At 43.5% G+C, this 24437-nt stretch overlaps 2 long non-coding RNA genes across 2 annotated transcripts; one reads left to right on the forward strand and one right to left on the reverse strand.

Annotated features, from left to right (window-relative positions):
- The first annotated feature begins 15576 nt into the window (after positions 1 to 15576).
- LOC123105812 (uncharacterized) lies at positions 15577 to 19747 on the forward strand. The gene is made up of 3 exons (XR_006451009.1): positions 15577 to 16219; positions 16323 to 16429; positions 18039 to 19747. It is a non-coding gene; the product is annotated as an uncharacterized lncRNA (long non-coding RNA).
- A 3626-nt stretch (positions 19748 to 23373) lies between these two features.
- LOC123105813 (uncharacterized) lies at positions 23374 to 23957 on the reverse strand. Its single transcript, XR_006451010.1, has 2 exons — positions 23820 to 23957; positions 23374 to 23635 (listed from the first exon to the last, which is right to left on the reverse strand). It is a non-coding gene; the product is annotated as an uncharacterized lncRNA (long non-coding RNA).
- Positions 23958 to 24437: the final 480 nt, after the last annotated feature.

Genomic DNA, 24437 nt, shown 5'->3' on the forward strand with positions numbered 1-24437 from the left:
GTTAGGACCAAATTACCCTTGGCAAATTTGTTGGTTAGTGGCAAGTAAATCAGTTACTCCGGGAAAGTAAGACATACATGCAATCAACAAAGAGGATACAGACAATTAGGAGAGAGATACTTTCCTTTTTTTCTGGAGGGCTAACAAGAAAATTATGAGGAATTAGAAGAAATGCATCTTACATTCTGGAACTTTATCAAAAAACAAATACACCTTATTGAGAAACAATATAACGGAACGAGCTACGAGCATCCACGGCGCTTGCCATCACTAACTGTCCGATCAGGTCGATCTTGGATGTCCTGATGTTTCTCTTGGGCCGCTGCTCGGTGGAGCTATCTAGGCCGGCTGTGATTGTTTGGGCCACCTGTGCTTATTGGGCTGGCGGTTGCGTGCGTTTAACCCAACTAATGAAGTTTGAAACATGATTCTAGCCCAAAAGTTTGAAACATATCAATCCCCTAGCACAAGTCTATGAAGGGTTTCGTAGTAATTTCAAAAATTTTCCTACGTGCACACAGGATCATGTGATGCATAGCAACGAGGGGGAGAGTATTGTCTACGTACCCTACGCAGACCGACTGCGGAAGCGATGACACGACGTAGAGGAAGTAGTCGTACGTCTTCACGATCCAACCGATCAAGCACCGAAACTACGGCACCTCCGAGTTCGAGCACACGTTCAGCTCGATGACGATCCCCGGACTCCGATCCAGCAAAGTGTCGGGGAAGAGTTCCGTCAGCACGACGGCGTGGTGACGATCTTGATGAACTACAGCAGCAGGGCTTCGCCTAAACTCCGCTACAGTATTATCGAGGAATATGGTGGCAGGGGGCACCGCACACGGCTAAGGAATCGATCACGTGGATCAACTTGTGTCAACTTGTGTGTTTAGAGGTGCCCCTGCCTCCGTATATAAAGGAGGAGAGGAGGGGAGGCTGGCCGGCCAAGGGGGGAGGCGCAGGAGAGTCCTACTCCCTCTGGGAGTAGGATTCCCCCTCCAATCCTAGTCCAACTAGGATTCCTCGGAGGGGAAAAGAGGAGGAGGGGGCCGGCCACCTCTCCTAGTCCTAATAGGACTAGGGGAAGGGGGTGGCGCGCAGCCCATCTAGGGCAGCCCCTTCTCTTTTCCACTAAGGCCCACTATGGCCCAAAAAGCTCCCGGGGGGTTCCGGTAACCCTCTCGGTATTCCGGTAAAATCCCGATTTCACCCGGAACACTTCCGATATCCAAATATAGGCTTCCAATATATCAATCTTTACGTCTCGACTATTTCGAGACTCCTCGTCATGTCCGTGATCACATCCGGGACTCCGAACAACCTTCGGTACATCAAAATGCATAAACTCATAATATAACTGTCATCGTAACCTTAAGCGTGCGGACCCTACGGGTTCGAGAACAATGTAGACATGACCGAGACACGTCTCCGGTCAATAACCAATAGCGGGACCTGGATGCCCATATTGGCTCCTACATATTCTACGAAGATCTTTATCGGTCAGACCGCATAACAACATACGTTGTTCCCTTTGTCATCGGTATGTTACTTGCCCGAGATTCGATCGTCGGTATCCAATACCTAGTTCAATCTCGTTACCGGCAAGTCTCTTTACTCGTTCCGTAATACATCATCTCACAACTAACATATTAGTTGTAATGCTTGCAAGGCTTATGTGATGTGTATTACCGAGAGGGCCCAGAGATACCTCTCCGACAATCGGAGTGACAAATCCTAATCTCGAAATACGCCAACCCAACATCGACCATTGGAGACACCTGTAGTACTCCTTTATAATCACCCAGTTACGTTGTGACGTTTGGTAGTACCCAAAGTGTTCCTCCGGTAAACGGGAGTTGCATAATCTCATAGTCATAGGAACATGTATAAGTCATGAAGAAAGCAATAGCAACATACTAAACGATCGGGTGCTAAGCTAATGGAATGGGTCATGTCAATCAGATCATTCTACTAATGATGTGACCTCGTTAATCAAATAACAACTCATTGTTCATGGTTAGGAAACATAACCATCTTTGATTAACGAGCTAGCCAAGTAGAGGCATACTAGTGACACTCTGTTTGTCTATGTATTCACACATGTATTATGTTTCCGGTAATACAATTCTAGCATGAATAATAAACATTTATCATGATTATAAGGAAATAAATAATAACTTTATTATTGCCTCTAGGGCATATTTCCTTCAGTCTCCCACTTGCACTAGAGTCAATAATCTAGATTACACTGTAATGAATCTAACACCCATGGAGCTTTGGTGCTGATCATGTTTTGCTCGTGGAAGAGGCTTAGTCAACGGGTCTGCAACATTCAGATCCGTATGTATCTTGCAAATCTCTATGTCTCCCACCTGGACTAGATCCCGGATGGAGTTGAAGCGTCTCTTGATGTGTTTGGTCCTTTTGTGAAATCTGGATTCCTTTGCCAAGGCAATTGCACCAGTATTGTCACAAAAGATTTTCATTGGACCCGATGCACTAGGTATGACACCTAGATCGGATATGAACTCCTTCATCCAGACTCCTTCATTTGCTGCTTCCGAAGCAGCTATGTATTCCGCTTCACATGTAGATCCCGCTACGACGCTTTGTTTAGAACTGCACCAACTGACAGCTCCACCGTTTAATGTAAACACGTATCCGGTTTGCGATTTAGAATCGTCCGGATCAGTGTCAAAGCTTGCATCAACGTAACCTTTTACGATGAGCTCTTTGTCACTTCCATATACGAGAAACATATCCTTAGTCCTTTTCAGGTATTTCAGGATGTTCTTGACCGCTGTCCAGTGATCCATTCCTGGATTACTTTGGTACCTCCCTGCTAAACTTATAGCAAGGCACACATCAGGTCTGGTACACAGCATTGCATACATGATAGAGCCTATGGCTGATGCATAGGGAACATCTTTCATATTCTCTCTATCTTCTGCAGTGGTCGGGCATTGAGTCTTACTCAATTTCACACCTTGTAACACAGGCAAGAACCCTTTCTTCGCTTGATCCATTTTGAACTTCTTCAAAATTTTGTCAAGGTATGTGCTTTGTGAAAGTCCAATTAAGCGTCTTGATCTATCTCTATAGATCTTAATGCCTAATATGTAAGCAGCTTCACCGAGGTCTTTCATTGAAAAACTTTTATTCAAGTATCCCTTTATGCTATCCAGAAATTCTATATCATTTCCAATCAGTAATATGTCATCCACATATAATATCAGAAATGCTACAGAGCTCCCACTCACTTTCTTGTAAATACAGGCTTCTCCGAAAGTCTGTATAAAACCAAATGCTTTGATCACACTATCAAAACGTTTATTCCAACTCCGAGAGGCTTGCACCAGTCCATAAATGGATCGCTGGAGCTTGCACACTTTGTTAGCTCCCTTTGGATCGACAAAACCTTCTGGTTGCATCATATACAACTCTTCTTCTAGAAATCCATTCAGGAATGCAGTTTTGACATCCATTTGCCAAATTTCATAATCATAAAATGCGGCAATTGCTAACATGATTCGGACGGACTTAAGCATCGCTACGGGTGAGAAGGTCTCATCGTAGTCAATTCCTTGAACTTGCCGAAAACCTTTTGCGACAAGTCGAGCTTTGTAGACAGTAACATTACCATCAGCGTCAGTCTTCTTCTTAAAAATCCATTTATTCTCAATTGCTTGCCGATCATCGGGCAAGTCAACCAAAGTCCATACTTTGTTCTCATACATGGATCCCATCTCAGATTTCATGGCTTCAAGCCACTTTACGGAATCTGGGCTCACCATCGCTTCTTCATAGTTCGTAGGTTCATCATGATCTAGTAGCATGACCTCCAGAACAGGATTACCGTACCACTCTGGTGCGGATCTTACTCTGGTTGATCTACGCGGTTCAGTAGTATCTTGATCTGAAGTTTCATGATCATTATCATTGGCTTCCTCACTAACTGGTGTAGGTGTCACTGAAACAGTTTTCTGTGATGGACTACTTCCCAGTAAGGGAGCAGGTACAGTTACCTCGTCAAGTTCTACTTTCCTTCCATTCACTTCTTTCGAGAGAAACTCCTTCTCTAGAAATGATCCATTCTTAGCAACGAATGTTTTGCCTTCGGATCTGTGATAGAAGGTGTACCCAACAGTTTCCTTTGGGTATCCTATGAAGACACATTTCTCCGATTTGGGTTCGAGCTTATCAGGTTGAAGCTTTTTCACATAAGCATCGCAGCCCCAAACTTTAAGAAACGACAACTTTGGTTTCTTGCCAAACCACAGTTCATAAGGCGTCGTCTCAACGGATTTTGATGGTGCCCTATTTAACGTGAATGCGGCCGTCTCTAAAGCATATCCCCAAAATGATAGCGGTAAATCAGTAAGAGACATCATAGATCGCACCATATCTAGTAAAGTACGATTACGACGTTCGGACACACCATTACGCTGTGGTGTTCCGGGTGGCGTGAGTTGCGAAACTATTCCACAGTTTTTCAAATGTACACCAAACTCGTAACTCAAATATTCTCCTCCACGATCAGATCGTAGAAATTTTATTTTCTTGTTACGATGATTTTCAACTTCACTCTGAAATTCTTTGAACTTTTCAAATGTTTCAGACTTATGCTTCATTAAGTAGATATATCCATATCTGCTCAAATCATCTGTGAAGGTGAGAAAATAACGATATCCGCCTCGAGCCTCAATATTCATCGGACCACATACATCGGTATGTATGATTTCCAACAAATCTGTTGCTCTCTCCATAGTACCGGAGAACGGTGTTTTAGTCATCTTGCCCATGAGGCACGGTTCGCAAGTACCAAGTGATTCATAATCAAGTGGTTCCAAAAGTCCATCAGTATGGAGTTTCTTCATGCGCTTTATACCGATATGACCTAAACGACAGTGCCACAAATAAGTTGCACTTTCATTATCAACTCTGCATCTTTTGGTTTCAACATTATGAATATGTGTATTACTACTATCGAGATTTAATAAGAATAGACCACTCTTCAAGGGTGCATGACCATAAAAGATATTACTCATATAAATAGAACAACCATTATTCTCTGATTTAAATGAATAACCGTCTCGCATTAAACAAGATCCAGATATAATGTTCATGCTCAACGCTGGCACCAAATAACAATTACTTAGGTCTAATATTAATCCCGAAGGTAGATGTAGAGGTAGCGTGCCGATTGCGATCACATCGACTTTGGAACCGTTTCCCACGCGCATCGTCACCTCGTCCTTAGCCAATCTTCGCTTAATCCGTAGCCCCTGTTTCGAGTTGCAAATATTAGCAACAGAACCAGTATCGAATACCCAGGTGCTACTGCGAGCATTAGTAAGGTACACATCAATAACATGTATATCACATATACCTTTGTTCACCTTGCCATCCTTCTTATCCGCCAAATACTTGGGGCAGTTCCGCTTCCAGTGACCAGTCTGCTTGCAGTAGAAGCACTCAGTTTCAGGCTTAGGTCCAGACTTGGGTTTCTTCTCTTGAGCAGCAACTTGCTTGCCGTTCTTCTTGAAGTTCCCCTTTTTCTTCCCTTTGCCCTTTTTCTTGAAACTAGTGGTCTTGTTAACCATCAACACTTGATGCTCCTTCTTGATTTCTACCTCCGCAGCTTTCAGCATTGCGAAGAGCTCGGGAATAGTCTTGTTCATCCCTTGCATATTATAGTTCATCACGAAGCTCTTGTAGCTTGGTGGTAGTGATTGGAGAATTCTGTCAATGACGCAATCATCCGGAAGATTAACTCCCAATTGAATCAAGTGATTATTATACCCAGACATTTTGAGTATATGCTCACTGACAGAACTGTTCTCCTCCATCTTGCAGCTATAGAACTTATTGGAGACTTCATATCTCTCAATTCGGGCATTTGCTTGAAATATTAACTTCAACTCCTGGAACATCTCATATGCTCCATGACGTTCAAAACGTCGTTGAAGTCCCGATTCTAAGCCGTAAAGCATGGCACACTGAACTATCGAGTAGTCATCAGCTTTGCTCTGCCAGACGTTCATAACATCTGGCGTTGCTCCAGCAGCAGGCCTGGCACCCAGCGGTGCTTCCAGGACGTAATTCTTCTGTGCAGCAATGAGGATAATCCTCAAGTTACGGACCCAGTCCGTGTAATTGCTACCATCATCTTTCAACTTTGCTTTCTCAAGGAACGCATTAAAATTCAACGGAACAACAGCACGAGCCATCTATCTACAATCAACATAAACAAGCAAGATACTATCAGGTACTAAGTTCATGATAAATTTAAGTTCAATTAATCATATTACTTAAGAACTCCCACTTAGATAGACATCCCTCTAATCCTCTAAGTGATTACGTGATCCAAATCAACTAAACCATAACCGATCATCACGTGAGATGGAGTAGTTTTCAATGGTGAACATCGTTATGTTGATCATATCTACTATATGATTCACGCTCGACCTTTCGGTCTCCGTGTTCCAAGGCCATATCTGCATATGCTAGGCTCGTCAAGTTTAACCTGAGTATTCTGCGTGCGCAACTGTTTTGCACCCGTTGTATTTGAACGTAGAGCCTATCACACCCGATCATCACGTGGTGTCTCAGCACGAAGAACTTTCGCAACGGTGCATACTCAGGGAGAACACTTCTTGATAATTTAGTGAGAGATCATCTTATAATGCTACCGTCAATCAAAGCAAGATAAGATGCATAAAAAGATAAACATCACATGCAATCAATATAAGTGATATGATATGGCCATCATCATCTTGTGCTTGTGATCTCCATCTCCGAAGCACCGTCATGATCACCATCGTCACCGGCGCGACACCTTGATCTCCATCGTAGCATCGTTGTCGTCTCGCCAATCTTATGCTTCCACGACTATCACTACCGTTTAGTAATAAAGTAAAGCATTACATCGCGATTGCATTGCATACAATAAAGCGACAACCATATGGCTCCTGCCAGTTGCCGATAACTTGGTTACAAAACATGATCATCTCATACAATAAAATTCAGCATCATGCCTTGACCATATCACATCACAACATGCCCTGCAAAAACAAGTTAGACGTCCTCTACTTTGTTGTTGCATGTTTTACGTGGCTGCTACGGGCTTAAGTAAGAACCAATCTCACCTACGCATCAAAACCACAACGATAGTTTGTCAAATAGACTCCGTTTTAACCTTCGCAAGGACCGGGCGTAGCCATACTTGGTTCAACTAAAGTTGGAGAGGCAGTCGCCCGCAAGCCATCTCTGTGCAAAGCACGTCGAGGGAACCGGTCTCGCGTAAGCGTACGCGTAAGGTTGGTCTGGGTCGTCTCGTCCAACAATACCGCCGAACCAAGGTATGACATGCTGGTAGGTAGTATGACTTGTATCGTCCACAACTCACTTGTGTTCTACTCGTGCATATAACATCAACATAAATAACCTGGCTCGGATGCCACTGTAGGGTTTCGTAGTAATTTCAAAAAATTTCCTACGTGCACACAGGATCATGTGATGCATAGCAACGAGGGGGAGAGTATTGTCTACGTACCCTACGCAGACCGACTGCGGAAGCGATGACACGGCGTAGAGGAAGTAATCGTACGTCTTCACGATCCAACCGATCAAGCACCGAAACTACGGCACCTCCGAGTTCGAGCACACGTTCAGCTCGATGACGATCCCCGGACTCCGATCCAGCAAAGTGTCGGGGAAGAGTTCCGTCAGCACGACGGCGTGGTGACGATCTTGATGAACTACAGCAGCAGGGCTTCGCCTAAACTCCGCTACAGTATTATCGAGGAATATGGTGGCAGGGGGCACCGCACACGGCTAAGGAATCGATCACGTGGATCAACTTGTGTCAACTTGTGTGTTTAGAGGTGCCCCTGCCTCCGTATATAAAGGAGGAGAGGAGGGGAGGCTGGCCGGCCAAGGGGGGGAGGCGCAGGAGAGTCCTACTCCCTCTGGGAGTAGGATTCCCCCTCCAATCCTAGTCCAACTAGGATTCCTCGGAGGGGAAAAGAGGAGGAGGGGGCCGGCCACCTCTCCTAGTCCTAATAGGACTAGGGGAAGGGGGTGGCGCGCAGCCCATCTAGGGCAGCCCCTTCTCTTTTCCACTAAGGCCCACTATGGCCCAAAAAGCTCCCGGGGGGTTCCGGTAACCCTCTCGGTATTCCGGTAAAATCCCGATTTCACCCGGAACACTTCCGATATCCAAATATAGGCTTCCAATATATCAATCTTTACGTCTCGACTATTTCGAGACTCCTCGTCATGTCCGTGATCACATCCGGGACTCCGAACAACCTTCGGTACATCAAAATGCATAAACTCATAATATAACTGTCATCGTAACCTTAAGCGTGCGGACCCTACGGGTTCGAGAACAATGTAGACATGACCGAGACACGTCTCCGGTCAATAACCAATAGCGGGACCTGGATGCCCATATTGGCTCCTACATATTCTACGAAGATCTTTATCGGTCAGACCGCATAACAACATACGTTGTTCCCTTTGTCATCGGTATGTTACTTGCCCGAGATTCGATCGTCGGTATCCAATACCTAGTTCAATCTCGTTACCGGCAAGTCTCTTTACTCGTTCCGTAATACATCATCTCACAACTAACATATTAGTTGTAATGCTTGCAAGGCTTATGTGATGTGTATTACCGAGAGGGCCCAGAGATACCTCTCCGACAATCGGAGTGACAAATCCTAATCTCGAAATACGCCAACCCAACATCGACCATTGGAGACACCTGTAGTACTCCTTTATAATCACCCAGTTACGTTGTGACGTTTGGTAGTACCCAAAGTGTTCCTCCGGTAAACGGGAGTTGCATAATCTCATAGTCATAGGAACATGTATAAGTCATGAAGAAAGCAATAGCAACATACTAAACGATCGGGTGCTAAGCTAATGGAATGGGTCATGTCAATCAGATCATTCTACTAATGATGTGACCTCGTTAATCAAATAACAACTCATTGTTCATGGTTAGGAAACATAACCATCTTTGATTAACGAGCTAGCCAAGTAGAGGCATACTAGTGACACTCTGTTTGTCTATGTATTCACACATGTATTATGTTTCCGGTAAATACAATTCTAGCATGAATAATAAACATTTATCATGATTATAAGGAAATAAATAATAACTTTATTATTGCCTCTAGGGCATATTTCCTTCAGTCTAGAGTTTCTCTCTCCTCCGGCGGCTCTACTGCCGTGAGTTGATTTTGCTCAGGCGATCATCATCTCCTACCGGTCCCCGTCCGCCTTTGTGGTCGCTGGCCGATATAGGGTTTCTGCGTCCGTTTTTTCACACAAAACGGTCTGATGGAGAGAGGAGAAGGTAGCGGATCTATGGACCCAGTTGACGAGCTACTGGAGAAGTTGCATCTGCATGAAGAGGAGGATGAAGGATTTGTTTGGGAAGATGTGGCTGAACCACCGCCCCGCGCAAAGTGGTTGGCAATTGTGAAGGTACATACCGTCAGAGGTTTTAGCCCTAGTGCTCTTTACGCAGATATGCGATCTGCTTGGGATCCGGCCAAGGAGGTGATCTGGAGGCGGGTGGATGACAACCTGTTCACCGCGCAATTTGGATGCCTGGGTGATTGGAACAAGGCTATGGTCATGGGACCCTGGTTTTTCCGCAATCAGGCGGTGCTCATGGAGGAGTATGATGGATTCTGCAACCCTATATCGGTAATTTTGAACAAGCTCACAGTCTGGGCGCAAGTGCATAAACTTCCTGACAACTATTTGCACGAACAAATTGTAAGGGGTATGTGTAGGCCTATGGGGGAAGTGAAGGAAGTTCAAATCAAGCTGCCTGCTGGCTATGTGGGTAAATTTGTCAGAGTCAAAGTGAGTATGAAAGTTGACAAGAAACTGACTAGGTTTGTGTCTATGACCAAGGAAGGGAAGAGGGAGTGGTACCAGGTAAAATATGAAAAGTTGCCGATGTTCTGCGGAGCTTGTGGACTGCTGGGGCACTGGTATGAAGAATGTGGCAATGGAGAGCATGACGTGGAAAAGCTGGAGTGGGGCGATTTCATTCTGGCAGACGGGGGGCGGGGAAGAGGTAGAGGACGACAGGGGGTAGTGGCGGTGGTCGCTTTGGCTCAACTGCAAACCTGTTCGGCAGGGGTGGTAGCAGGGATGATGGGGGCTTTGGTCGAGGAAGGGGGAGAGGTGCTAACATACCCACTGAAAGTTGGCGCTTTAATGCTGTGTTCCAAGGCACCCAGAACGAGGAACGTAATAGTGGGGATGCAACAACGGATGATCTGACGAGCCAAGACACTCGGGTAGCAGACGCTATATTACGCAAGAGATTGGCCGAAGATTCAGTTTCAAATGAAACGCTTGCCACTGAGTCAGAAACATTGGTGAGAGCAATAGTACCGGTGGGTAAGGGCACTTTGGTGGCAAGTATGGTTGATCAGTTCGAGGCAAGTACTAGCTCTGAAGATTTGCAAAGCACGCCGCAGAAAAACGCAAACAGGAAGAAGCTGCGGGGAGTTGATGGTACTGTTGTGGTCGATATAGCAACGGAGACATATGATGATGATAGATCGGCGGCTCCCCTTGCGGGAGACCGCCGTGTACAATGAGTGTAATATGTTGGAACTGTCGCGGTTTGGGTAATCCCGCGACAGTTCATGAGGTCCGCGAGCTCGCGAACAAATTTACCCCGGCCGTTCTGTGTTTAGTCGAAACGCAAATCCAGAGCGCGCGCGCTGAAATTCTAGCTCTTTCTTTTGGTTATAATAAATCTTTTGCTGTTAGTAGCTCCGGTCGGAGCGGTGGTCTTGTAATTTTTTGGAATGAGGAAATAAAACTTAAGGTGTTGGGCTATTCGAAGTACCATATTGATGCAAGGATCTCTGATCTAGGACCGGCCCCTTGGAGGCTCACATGTATTTATGGTGAAGCGCAGGTTCCGGAGAGATACAGAACGTGGGACACACTACGCTCTTTGGCAGCAACAGCAGGAGATCCATGGATGGTGCTGGGCGATTTTAATGAAGTCTTATTTCATTCTGAGTATGAGGCAGTAGGCCAACGGAGCCATGCACAACTTGATGGATTCAGAGATGCTCTCGATGTCTGCAGTTTAACAGATTTGGGGCACATAGGCCCTCAATGGACTTTTGAGAGGAAGGTTGCTGGTGGAACTCATACAAAGGTTCGATTGGACAGGGTAGTAGCCGATCCAAACTGGTGTGCGTTATTTCCCGCGGCATCGGTTGTGCATGAGACTGCAGCCTGTTCTGATCATAGCCCTATTTTGTTGAAGTTTTCGGATGAGCTCATCAAGAGGGAGGGTGCCAAAGAGTTTAAATACGAGTTAATGTGGGAAACCCATCCAGAACTGAAGGCTTTTGTGAATGGAAAGTGGAAGAAGGACCATGAGAGTAGGACAGTTGATAAGTTAAAGGAAAAGCTACAACAACTGGCAGGGGATTTGTCTAGATGGGATCGCCAAACTTTTGGTAACGTGAGGAGGGGGATCAAGAGAATGAAAAATGAACTGGAGATCTTGCGAGCTATTCCGGGTCGTGTCGGCCCATCCGTTCAAGAGCTTAAGATAACTGATAACTTAGTTGAATTATATCACCGCGAGGAGATATTATGGAAACAGAGATCTCGTGTTGACTGGTTAGTGGGAGGAGACAAAACACCCGTTATTTCCATATTAGAGCAACCATGAGGAGAAGGAAAAATATCATCAAATCTTTGACAAAGGGGAATGGGGATGTAGTGACAGAAATAAATGAGCTGGAGGCAATGGCGACACAATTCTATTCTGATTTATACACCTCTGAAGGGGTAACCAACATGCATGTAGTGCTGGACTCGGTCTTACCCAGAGTTATCGCTGAAATGAACGCAGTTTTGAATGCTAGCTATTCGGGGGAAGAGGTGAAATCAGCTATGTTTCAGATGTTCCCAACCAAAGCGCCGGGTCCGGATGGCTATCCGGCCCACTTTTTTCAAAAACATTGGGACGTATGCGGTGATGAAGTGACAAAAGCAGTTTTACGTATTTTGCTAGGGGAAGAAAATGCAGAATGCATCAACCACACGTACCTTGTTCTCATACCGAAGGTCAAGTCTCCTACTTCCCTTGCTCAGTTTCGCCCCATTAGCTTATGCAATGTTCTATACAAAATAGCTTCAAAAGTTGTTGCTAACCGGCTCAAGGAGATACTTCCAGATATTATTTCACCTGAGCAGTCAGCCTTTGTACCAGGTCGCTTAATCACAGATAACATCATCATGGCCTACGAGTGCCTTCATTTTATGAAGAGAAACAAAGCTTTGAAGCATAGGAGTTGTGCTTTGAAGTTGGATATGATGAAAGCCTATGACAGAGTGGAGTGGGATTACTTGGAAGCTATAATGCTCAAGTTGGGCTTCTCGCGGATATGGGTAGACAGAGTAATGAGCATGGTGAAGTCAGTTTCCTTTTCTGTCCTTTTTAATGGGAATAAACTCGAGGTTTTTAAACCTACCAGAGGTATTCGGCAGGGAGACCCAATATCACCCTACCTTTTCTTGTTAGCAGCGGAGGGCCTCTCAGGCCTCCTCAAATCCAGAGATCAGTCGTCGCAAGTTGGTGGAATTCAGGTGGCCCCCTCGGCGCCTCCGGTTAACCACCTATTATTTGCTGATGATAGCCTGCTGTTTTTCAAGGCAAATGGTGCAGGGGCGACAGAGGTGTCAAACCTACTGAACTCTTATTGTCAAGCTTCAGGTCAGAGGATCAATAGCAGCAAGTCCTCCGTTTTCTTCAGCAAAGGATGTCCAGAGTCGACCAGGCAGGAGGTCAAAGGTATACTCAATGTGCAAACTGAAACACTTAATGAAAAGTATCTGGGCATGCCGTCTGATATTGGAACAAGTAAAACTGGGGCTTTCAAGTATTTAAAAGACAGGCTATGGAATAAGGTGAAGGGATGGATTGAAAAAGCAATCTCTGCCGCAGGAAAAGAAATTTTGATAAAGTCTGTGGCGCAAGCAGTTCCGGTTTTTTCTATGTCCTGTTTTAAATTACCGAGGGGGTTGTGTGAACACTTAAATAAACTCATCCGACAATTCTTTTGGGGGAGCAAAGAGGGGAAGAGAAAGCCTCACTGGGTCTCTTGGCAAACGATGACACAACCAAAAAAGAATGGAGGACTTGGTTTTAGAGATCTTGAGCTCTTCAACCTTGCGTTATTAGCACGTCAGGCCTGGAGGTTGTTGACTATGCCTGACTCTCTATGTGCCAAGTTACTCAAGGCAATTTACTTTCCGGAGGTAAGCATTATGGATGCAGAAGTGGGCTCTCACCCTTCGCAGGTTTGGCGGTCGTTGATTGAGGGAAGGGACGTGCTAGCTCATGGCCTGATCCGAAGAATTGGAGACGGGAGTTCGACAGAGGTTTGGACGCATAACTGGATTCCCAGGGATACTTCTATGAAACCTATAGCCTGCTTGAGGCCGAACCCACCAATCCTAGTGTCGGAGTTGATTGATGCTGCAAATGTAGCGTGGCGATCTGATCTTCTACAACAGTATTTCCTACCAATCGATATTCAGTCCATCACTAATATACCACTATGCACCATGCCTATGGCAGATTTTTGGGCTTGGCAGTTTGAGAAGAAGGACTCCTTTTCGGTAAGATCTGCTTATAGACTGCTAGCAGAAACAAAGAAGAGAGGAGAGGATTTGCTTCAAGGCCGGGCGTCAGTATCAAACATGTCACAGGAGGAGAAGGGATGGACTACACTTAGGAGTCCTAAGATCCCTTCAAAAATTAAAACATTCTTATGGAGGCTTGCTAAGCAATCTTTGCCTACAGAGGATGTCCGAAAACAGAGGCACATGAGTATCATAGACAAGTGCCAATTGTGTGGTACTGTTGACTCTTGGAAACACTCTTTAATGGAGTGCTCGATGGCGCGGTGTGTATGGGCACTGGCTGATGAAGAGATAGTGGAAGTGATGGCTGATGCTACAGAACCTAGTGCCAAACATTGGTTATTTCATGTCCAGGGGTCTTTATCACATGCTGAATTCGTGGAGGTGGCAGTCACCTTGGGGGCGATATGGACAGCCAGGCGCAAGGCAATTCACGAGGAAGTCTATCAGAGTCCATTGGCAACGCACAAGTTCGTGAAACATTTTCTGGCGGAGCTGGAGACCATCAGTACGTTGTCCCAGAGGACGCTACAGAGACCAGCAGTTCGGGCTGCTGTGCAACAACGGACGAAATGGATTCCACCGCCAAATGGATTCATGAAAATCAATGTTGATGCAGCATTGTCTGACACGAGTCTAGGAGCGGCAGCAGCAGTTTGCCGAGACAGCACAAGCTTGTATTTGGGCTCGTCGGCTGTAGTGATTCAAGGAGCTATTGTTCCAGCAGTAGTAGAAGCTATAGCTTGCCGTGAGGCACTCTCGCTTGCACATGACCTTTCACTTCAGTATTTCGTTGTGGCATGCGATTGCAAAACAGTAGTTGATAACATTCAGAAAGGAAAGGGAGGAACGTATATGTCAGTCATCACGGAAATATTCATCCGTACTTCTCTTTTTAATAGCTGTAATTTTATTTTTGAAGGGAGAGCATCGAACTTAGATGCACATAAACTTGCAAAAGATTCATTAGCACTTGATCGGGGTCGCCACCTGTGGCTGATTCACCCCCATGACCCCTTATGTATCCCTCTTAATGTCCAACTAGATGAATAAAGTTTGGGCATTCCCCCCCCCCCCCCCCCCCCAAAAGCCCCTGTGAGCATTGCTCGTGCTTTAGTCTCTAAACTTTTTTTTGGATACAAGCCTATTACTTATTTGTCCTGGGAAAAACTTCTATACCCACCCGTTGAGCTAAATTGTGATATTCTTGATCACTATGGAAAATTTTGAGGTTAATGTGTGCTGCACATGCGGACATTCCTAGCCTTTTAGGGTTAAGTCAGGCATGGTAAGAAGTATCCGTATATAGATTATCTGCAAATAAACGGTGGATGATTCGTTAATCCTATATGTATGCTTCTTTGGAGGTGGCGTTGACATAGTCAATTTCTTTGTTTTTGTGTCTCTCAGTTGGTGAGGTTGGGATGCCTATCTCATATATATAAATTAAGAAACAGTATAATGGGGCAGAAAGTCTCCCATTATGTGAATGATTAAATTATCCTTTATGTAACTTTGTTTTCTTGATATATATTTTTTCAAATGTTTACACAATATTTTAAAATTTTAAAAAATATACGGGCGCAGCAACGCGCGCAATCGTGATCTAGTTTGTTTAAACTTATAATGAGGCTAGCCAACTCGCCTCCAGAAGGCTCCCTCGCGCGCAGCCCTTTATGGCCGTCCGATCTGGCCTTTGGTGCGTCTGGATCGTTGGATATTTTCTTTACGGTCAAAACTTTTTCACCTCACAGTTGTTTTTCGTGTCCAATGACGGATGGGCTCGCCTCCAGCTCGCATTGGCTGGGTCAGCCCCGCGCATGTGCGGGAGATTTTTGCCCAATCACTCCTCACGAGCCGCATTGACGTCCTTGCCCAATCCCCTCATCCCACACCAGCTGAACCCTAGCCCCTTTTCCCCGATCCCCACAGCAGCCGCCTCCTCTCCTTTCCCCTACGCCGACGGCCTTGCCTCTTCGCTCACCTCCTCTTCTCCTCTTCCATGCCGCCATGGTTCCAGATTGGGCGCAGGTCGCCGTCGTGCGAGAGCAGGGCAGCGGGGTTTTCGCGGAGGAGTGGAGGGGGAGGATGCGGACGACAGGGCGAAGGAGGTGGCTGGCGAGGAGGACAAGAAGCAGGGGGGAGGAGAAGGGGGATGCCTCGCACACCATCCTCCTCCCCGCGGCGGTTGGCTGGTCGACTCGTCGCGCCACCGCGTCCTCACCTCCTCTGCACCATAGGAGGCGCTGCCTCTGCCTCCATCCCTGCTTCGTGCTTCCTCCGTCCTTGGCACCACAGCTGCCGGTCCACTCCCTCCTCCTCCATCCTCACTCCCTTGTCAGCCACCGTCGCACGAACCTCCCTCGTCTGGGCCGGGAAAGAAGGCCATGGCGAATCTTGCGCCTCTAGAAGCAGCAGCAGGGGTTGGTGGAGCGTCTAATACGGGCGGGGTCAACGGTTGAGGGAGGGTTGCCCACCGGAGCAGCAGGAGAAAGACCTTGAGGTGGTTCAGATTTGCATCTACATACTTTCTCTTATTCCCTAGGTTTCGATCTCCTGTACATATTTTGGCCACCTGATTTCTATCCGCTCTCTGTCAATTTCAGTGAAGCTGCATCGTCCAACGTAGCGAGATGAAGTACTCAGAAAAAATTGCAGCAAGTGCGATTGATAGTAAGGGAATTGATTTGATTCGGAATCTTCCCTTCTTCAGGTACTTAACACTCTCTTTGATTGGTCAATGTGCTATGCAAAGTTGTTCGATATATGGATTAAATTTGCTTTCATACATGTCTGCATCATACTTAATGTTATTCCCTTCTGAGTTAGCAAGATTTAGATGATAATTCACAACAACGTCAATGTTAGGTTTGATTCACCACCAGTCCTCTTTAGGTTACAAAGGTTTTTAATTGAGCATTCAACTCTGCTTTTGTCAGTATAAAAAGTTCATAGAGATTTGGTCTCTTCTTTATTATCTGGGTGCATTATGCACTATGCATGGTACTAACTGTGAGTATTGTTGCCAATCAGTATGCATTGGTCTACTTTGGATCTTATTTTCTTACTTTATACTTGCTTTGCTATTTGTCATGTATGCACATGATTTGGATTGATCTACTTAGAAGCATGAGTTTATGAAAATTGATATCTACTAGGATTGTTCTGCTCCTGTCGTCACCTTTGACTAAGCTGTTGAGCCCAAGAACTGTGGCAGACTGGTGGCCCAGCTGTTCAACTTCTCAACACCGTTCAATTTTGTCTTTGCTCGTCCTTGCGTCCACTCAGCAGAGAAGTATCTATACTGAATTTCTGCTCTAGATAACTTATACTCATATAATTTATCTCTAATACCCAGTCCAGATCATTAGTGCTAGATTGACATTTTTAAGCCGTATTTGTGGGAAGTGCATTGCATTTGTAACTAAACTGGGCTTGACCAATCTTGAGGTTTACCATGAATTTATATAAAATGGTCTTAAAGCAAGGGACTGGGCAATTACAAATAGCTCATATATTCAGGGTATGTGCCCCTTATGCTATATTTATAGCAGGTTGTACTCAGCATAAATTGTGAGATTTGATCTTGTAAATAAGGACCGAGATAGTCTGGTCTTACCTACATATATGAGTCATTATTGAGGACTGAGCATCAAGCGTGATTCCGTTTCCAGTCCATGTAGATTAGCCATTTGACGACTTAGCTAGAAACTTTATAGGTTTTTAGTATATATATCCTCAGTAATGTTGTCATGAGTTGTGACACGAACTAATGGAAAATAACCATGTAGTATCTTATTTTTTATATGAGTAAAGTATGTACAATAAATTTGCAAAAATAGTCCATCAACTAGCTGAATAAAGAAACACTCTACGGGAAAGGCGAACAAGCACACTAAAGCACACAAGTCGTAGTAACTCTAAAGTATTTTTATAACTGCATTTTAGTGGACTATATGATGATTTGCTTTTTCTGAACCTTGATAACATTATCCTGGATTTGTGACAACAGTCTATAGATTTTCCCTTTATTTTTTATCATCATGAAGACCAAATCTACAGAATTCAACCAGTTGTGAATTCATCAAGTACGAGACCTCTGTCTAATATCATTTCTGCGGGTTGAACATGAAAGGATGCCGGCAGATTGCTTTTCCAAAACCGATGTTACATGTCTCGAAACTTTCCCCATTTTTGTTTTCAGAAGACAAAGGACATCTCGGATTAGTTAGCTTCTTTTTACAGTTACTACTCATTGAACTATATGCAGTTTTCAGCTAGACCTCTTTTTTTACAGTTCCTGTCCATTGAACTATATGCAGTGTCAACGAACAGCGTGAGATGAGATAGCTGCAAAGGTGGGGCCAAATAATCCTATGGTAGCAGCAATAGTCAGCCCATGATAAATCTCTGGTAAGTGCTCCTTTCTCTTTACCTCTTTACTCCCATGTCACAGGTCTGACGACACACCAGAAATTGCCATGTAGTTGCATGGCTGTCAAAGAGTCTAAGCATGTGAAAGTTGGGTTACCTCTATATTTGTAAGAATTGGAACTTGGTACGGTTTTGCAAAATAAGATGGTAGCTCACATTTTCTGGATGACCCAATGCTTCTTTGGTGAAATTTGATCAGCCTTACATATACATTTGAAATATTATGCTGTATACAGTTCATCAGGCACTGGAATTTGCCGGACATTAATGTTTCTGTTTTTTATCTGTTTCTTATTTTCCGAGTCACATCTCTGCAATGTTTCCAATGAGGCAAGGACTACTATTTTCCTCCTTGCATGCCAATTATTTGAGAGACAAATAAATATTGTTGTTGGCCTATGAATTATCACATTATTCCCCTGATTCTTTTTAGATCATTTTGTTTTAGAGTTTTTGTTTCTTGAAACCTCAAAATAGTTACTAGCATCTTCTCCATGTTGCATCATTTTATAGTGACAATCAGGAGATATAGCTGATCCTTCATTTATCTTGGAACCTTATCCAAACATTTGAAAATGAAACTAAAGCTATGTACAGAGAGAATGTGTAGGCTCTCTTCCTGGGCATGAACTCCGGTATGCCTATTACGAGTGAGACCACTTCACTTTGCTTCCAATATAGTAGATGGCGGAAGTGGTGCTCTTATATACAACCGCTAGAGAAGTATATGTAGCATTTCCTCTGTAGAAAGGAATGCTATTTTAGCTGGTTGTGAGGTTTGAACCTTTCATTTCCGAAGAGAACCGATGATCTTCCTTCGCAAGTTTATTTTTACCTATGTATTATTGTCATGCTCCCATTGTTTGGGTGATTTACCTAGGCTATGCACACACATATAATATTGCCATGTTCCCCTTATTCATCACCGAACATTGCTGCCAAATTGATGTTTTTGTTGCTCTATACATTGGTGTTATAGACTGCCATTTGTTTAGTCGAACAATTTGCCAAACTGATTTTCCATTACTCCATGTACTGGTGTTACAGACTGCTATTTGTTTTGTCCATCTTAGTAATTCATTTGGTTTACATTCTCATGATATAGATATACACGTGCCCCTTTCCTATTTTAGCTATCATTTGCCAACCTCCATTATATGACTATGCACATGTGTTCCTATATACAAATGTGATTAAACGACATGTTACCTCAATGCCATTTGTGAAGAACAAATATGTGGCTCAGGAGGGCCTGGTTGACGTATGCGGTCATCAGGAGTGGCCACATTGTTTGGTCCTCAACAATTTTGAATGAAGACTCGTGGACTTTACCATTGCGAAATCATGTGAGCAGAGGTGTTCCAGGATTCTTTGGAAAGACATGTATACATGCCATGTGTCCCGCTATCATTTTTTGTCTTTGTGAGTTGTTGAAAAGATCTTAAGATGTTTGATTGGTCATTTCAACTCAGGTGAAGTTGTTAGGATGATTAGGTAGAAGCTTATGCCATCTCAAAAAAAAAAAGGTAGAAGCTTATGCAAAATCTACTGTGATGGATTCAGATAGATTTTGGAGTGGTGAAACCTTTTGAAGTCACAGCTAACATGGCTCTAAGTTACTCCAATAAGATAACGAAATATGCATGCTTAAATATATGTATTCAAAGATAAATTGCCCTTCATTTTTTGCCTAAAATGGTTTGAATTGTTACTTGAAGTAGTTGCTACAACCTACTTATACTAACAGAGTCAAATATTTTCAAATACTTAAGGCTTGCCATGGTTTTGTGCTTGCTCACAAATAAAGTTACTGAAAATTGCAAATATTTTCAACGCGTACAGGTTTTTAAATGGGACTCTGTGCCATTTGGCGCAACGAGTCATCTATGATCCAAAATTAAGTTGCACATTTATGAAAACTATAAAAACAAAAAATGCTCAAGGCTGAATCTTTTTAGCATTACTGAACAAATACAGCAATAGAGATACTGAACGTACAAAATCAATTTATTTATGCTGGTACAAGGTCAACTTCTTTTGTTGATGATCATATTCACATGTCTTTGGCTACATATGATCCCAGGCTTTAGATTAGAATTGGGCTCACCCACTACATTGAATGAACAAGAATAGACCTAACTTAATGTGTCAGCACACATTCTTCTTCTATTGACGACAGTGATGTTCTCCTATTTCAAGCAACATATGGTACCGTCGATGCCTCCATCAGAGACACATAGTAAACTTCAATACTCATCGTGACACATACTAAACTTTCAAGATAATCAATCCAGATGAGCCTAACTTTATATTGACATACATACCAAAGGCTCCCAGGGTAGAAACTATCTAGCTCAGAGCCATATGTATAAATTTACCTTCAGCAGAGTTCGTGTACGCGCCTTCATCAGAGCTGGTGTACTTCATCAGATCTCAATTACACCCCTTCATCAGAGTTCGCGTATGCGGAGCTATCAGCACTTTCATCTGAGATGTTGTCCGGACGTTCGTCGGAGCTACTGTCAGCCCTTTCATCAGAACTAATATCCACAGGAGATCCCATCATGCTCAGCCGTGGGACAAACCTACGGGATCATGGATTTTGAATCAAAACAGTCTAATGAAGACACATTAACGTATAAATCTGGCACAACATATATCCATGGAAATGTGGCTGAAAAAGAAAGATCGAATCGCAACCTAATCATCCTATACACCAATAACCATTGGAATAACTACAAGGGTTTATTTGCATCCTATACAACATCCCTAAATAGAAAAAATTACAACACATGATCTACCATGCCTAAAAAAGGACACAGGAGGAGTAAAAATCACCACAGAAAGAGGAAAAAAAATGCAAGAGCTGGATAAATGAGAACTAAATCCATGCACGCAGAGAAACCCGAAATCAAAGGAAGAAGAAATCTCACCAGTTGAGTATGCCTCTCTGGAAACGCTTCTCTCGCCCAGCTGGGGAACCGAGGAAGAAAAGGGGATGAACAGGCTCGGTGGATGCAGTCCCTGCCGCTTCTTATTCTACTCCTGACGGGCCACACACATTGTTTTTCGTGGGTTGGGCCTGGTAACATATGGGCAATTCAAATACCTATGCCTCCATATGCACAACACAAAGAGTTTTTTTGTTTCTTCGTGCATATGAAAAATTAAAGTTTGGTGCAAGCACTGGTAAAAGAACACATCCATAGCTGGTCTATACATCTTATACAAATATGTTTTTTAAACTTAGGTTTCTCATCATGAAGACCATATTTTCAAACTAAAACAATGCTTCTTCTTCTTCTTTTTTCAGGTGAAAAACAATGCTTCCTTAGTTGGTCTGTACATGTTATACACATATTTTCTTTTTCCAAACTCAGATTCAACAACGTGATAAACATATTTTCAATATATCATGATTTAACACATGGTACTTGCAAATGAAACTATTTTCATCGACAACATGGCTTTAGCGGGTCTCTGCGCCATTTGGCGCAACGGGTCAACTAGTATAAATGAATTGAGGGATTACACTGGTTGGATGGTAGTAATAATTATCAGGATTAAGTATAATTTTCCCAAATCTTAGTGGGTTTGCGGTTTATATTTTGTGATTCGTACTTACCGAGCTAGGTTTTTTTTAAAGAAAAACACAGCTGAAGAGCATCTTAGATCCTATAATTATAATGGAAATACAAGACGACACAAAATGACTAATAATAATAAAATCACATCAAAAACCATACTAAAACAACACATGCATTAGTTTTTTTAGCAGGGTACACATGTTGCCTTAGTTATTTGCTTCAGTCTCTCGTGTATAACGCCGTGCAAAGAAGCGAAAAACAAGTTAGAGAGAGAGAGAGAGAGAGAGAGAGAGAGAGAGAGAGAGAGAGAGAGAGAGAGAGAGAGAGACGAACCGGCAACGGCAGTAGGATTTCCGTTAAGTACAAGGAGGAAACAGAGAACCATATGTCGGGCATCCATGGTGATGGAAGTGATAGTTTCTTTCTTATCAAACCTAAGGGAGACGCCACCAATAGTATCTCCAAGAAACTTATATGCATATATATCTGTCACCGGTTATAAACAAGTCAACGTCATCACATAAAATCTGATGGGCAATTAATATATTTTCAAATAGCATCATGCAATTAATTTCTATCAAATATCAACGTCTAATTATATTTCACCATATATCTACATCACTACATGCAATTAACATCCTGCCTTTTTTATAGTGAATTAATATCCTACCTATATAGAGAGTCTTTGCATGCTCTTGATAAACATTTTTATTCGGAATGATTGTATCTATCTTTAAGATGCGATGAATGCTTACTATATGTCTTTGGGATTTGAGATACGCTGGACGGTACCCTGAGAATGGATGGATGGCCACCCTGGTGGCGGGTTAGCATCTTCCCGTTCCTGGCCATCAATATAATTAATCCATCATGTATGTATTGATATTGTTGTTAATACACAAGCACGCCATTAATATCTGGAGAATTTTGCACCTACATCAAAAGGAAATTGATGACTTGATGCTCTTTTAGATTGTATGATTAAAAGTGTAGAAATTTTAAAAAGTACATAATTAAGATGTGAGTACTATTGTTAGTGTTAAACATAAAAAATCTATAAGAACTAATTATGGACAATGCTACAGTGCATGGGAAATAAACCATATTGACAGGGACCGAAGGGAGCGCAGCGGTGTCCGAAAGCGGGGCAACGAGGCCCTTGACCTGCTCCAGATGTCTTTTCCAAGAGCCGAAGGGTTGTATCCAGGGTTCGACATCGGCAGGATCTAGCTTGGCTTCAACCACAAATATGGGCATACTTTGGGTTGAAATCCATGTTCTCGTCTCTTCAGCTTGATTCGGCTTTGTCACATGCGTGTGTTGTGCCTTTATTGAAGGTGTTGTCTCGAATATTGAGTCCGAGGATGAAAATTCTAAGTGTAATATTTGATTGGACCCGTTAAAATTGACATGGTGTGGTGATCCTTCCCTGAAAGCTTTGTTTATGAGTAGCGTTTTTGCTTTGTCAAACATTATAGGGTCCGTGCTAAGTTTGTGGAGACATTGTTGTGAGGAAGATCCTTTTGTAGATGTTGTTGGTTTTTTTAAGCTCATTTATTCGGCATCGGTATTGAGTTGTACTTGATCATCGGTTGAGATTGTTGAAGAATTAATAATACGTATATGACTATGCGCATCAGTTTGGGTGGCTGATTCTCATTTTCAGAGAGAAAAAGCAGCAAGTACTTCATTTAGCAGAAACCCTTTATTTTTGTTGTTGAGATTAATTAATCATTTGCTGCAGAACAAACAAACACAAATGGCATCCAATGGTGTTTTGTAACACCAGGCATCTTTGACATGGCCGCCCTCGATGAGAGCCGCCTTCGTCCAGCAAAGCCCTTTGCACCAAGCGTCGAAACAAAATGGCTGCCTATAAGCTCCTTTCCCGCAATACTCTGCATAGAAATAAACAATCACGGACATCCACGCGTTAGTATTCAGTCTGTCAAGGTCTCACTACACGAGCATATCCACGAAGCTAACAAAAACATAAGAACAATCTTTTCTGCATCAAGTTAACAAACCTAAAAATGAGAGAGGGTGGGAGAGAGAGAGAGAGGGGGGGGGGGGGGGGCAGACCGGCCATGGCAGCAGGATTTGGATGTAGCACAAGTACTAGGAGGAGGAAACGGAGAACAACAAGCCGGACATCCATGGATGGAGTGATAAGTTTCTTTATTGCCGAACCTCAAGGGAATATAAACACCGATAGCACGGTGTGATGTTGTGTCCATATGTCTATATATAGCATGCTCTTGATAAATAATGATATGTTCATATTCAATAGCCATATCTATGTATCTTTGAGATACTACTACGCTAAATGGAGGTAGTCAGAATGGATGCATGGGTGGCCACACTAGCATTTATCCCCGGACGGTCACGTCATCGCGTTAGATTATTCGGCGGCCGCCTCACAAAGAAAGCTTTCATACGTTGGTGACTGCTGCCGTTCGCGTTGGCACCCGGCTACCGGCTAGAGAAAATAAATGACCTAGGCTCTCTTGGATTGGAGAGGCTAAGGTTTTTCGCTGAACGATACGTATTAGTAAAAACAACACATGTGTTGACGCTGGTCTAATAGGCCACAATAACTAAGAGCATTTTCAATAGAAATGGTCTAATTCTTGCAGCAACTGAAGCAAAGCTGTCTCCCTTCCCCAAAACATATGGATATGCGAATTTACTCGTGTGCCT

The sequence above is a fragment of the Triticum aestivum genome, chromosome 5A (genome assembly GCF_018294505.1).
Source record: "Triticum aestivum cultivar Chinese Spring chromosome 5A, IWGSC CS RefSeq v2.1, whole genome shotgun sequence".
NCBI lineage: Eukaryota > Viridiplantae > Streptophyta > Magnoliopsida > Poales > Poaceae > Triticum > Triticum aestivum.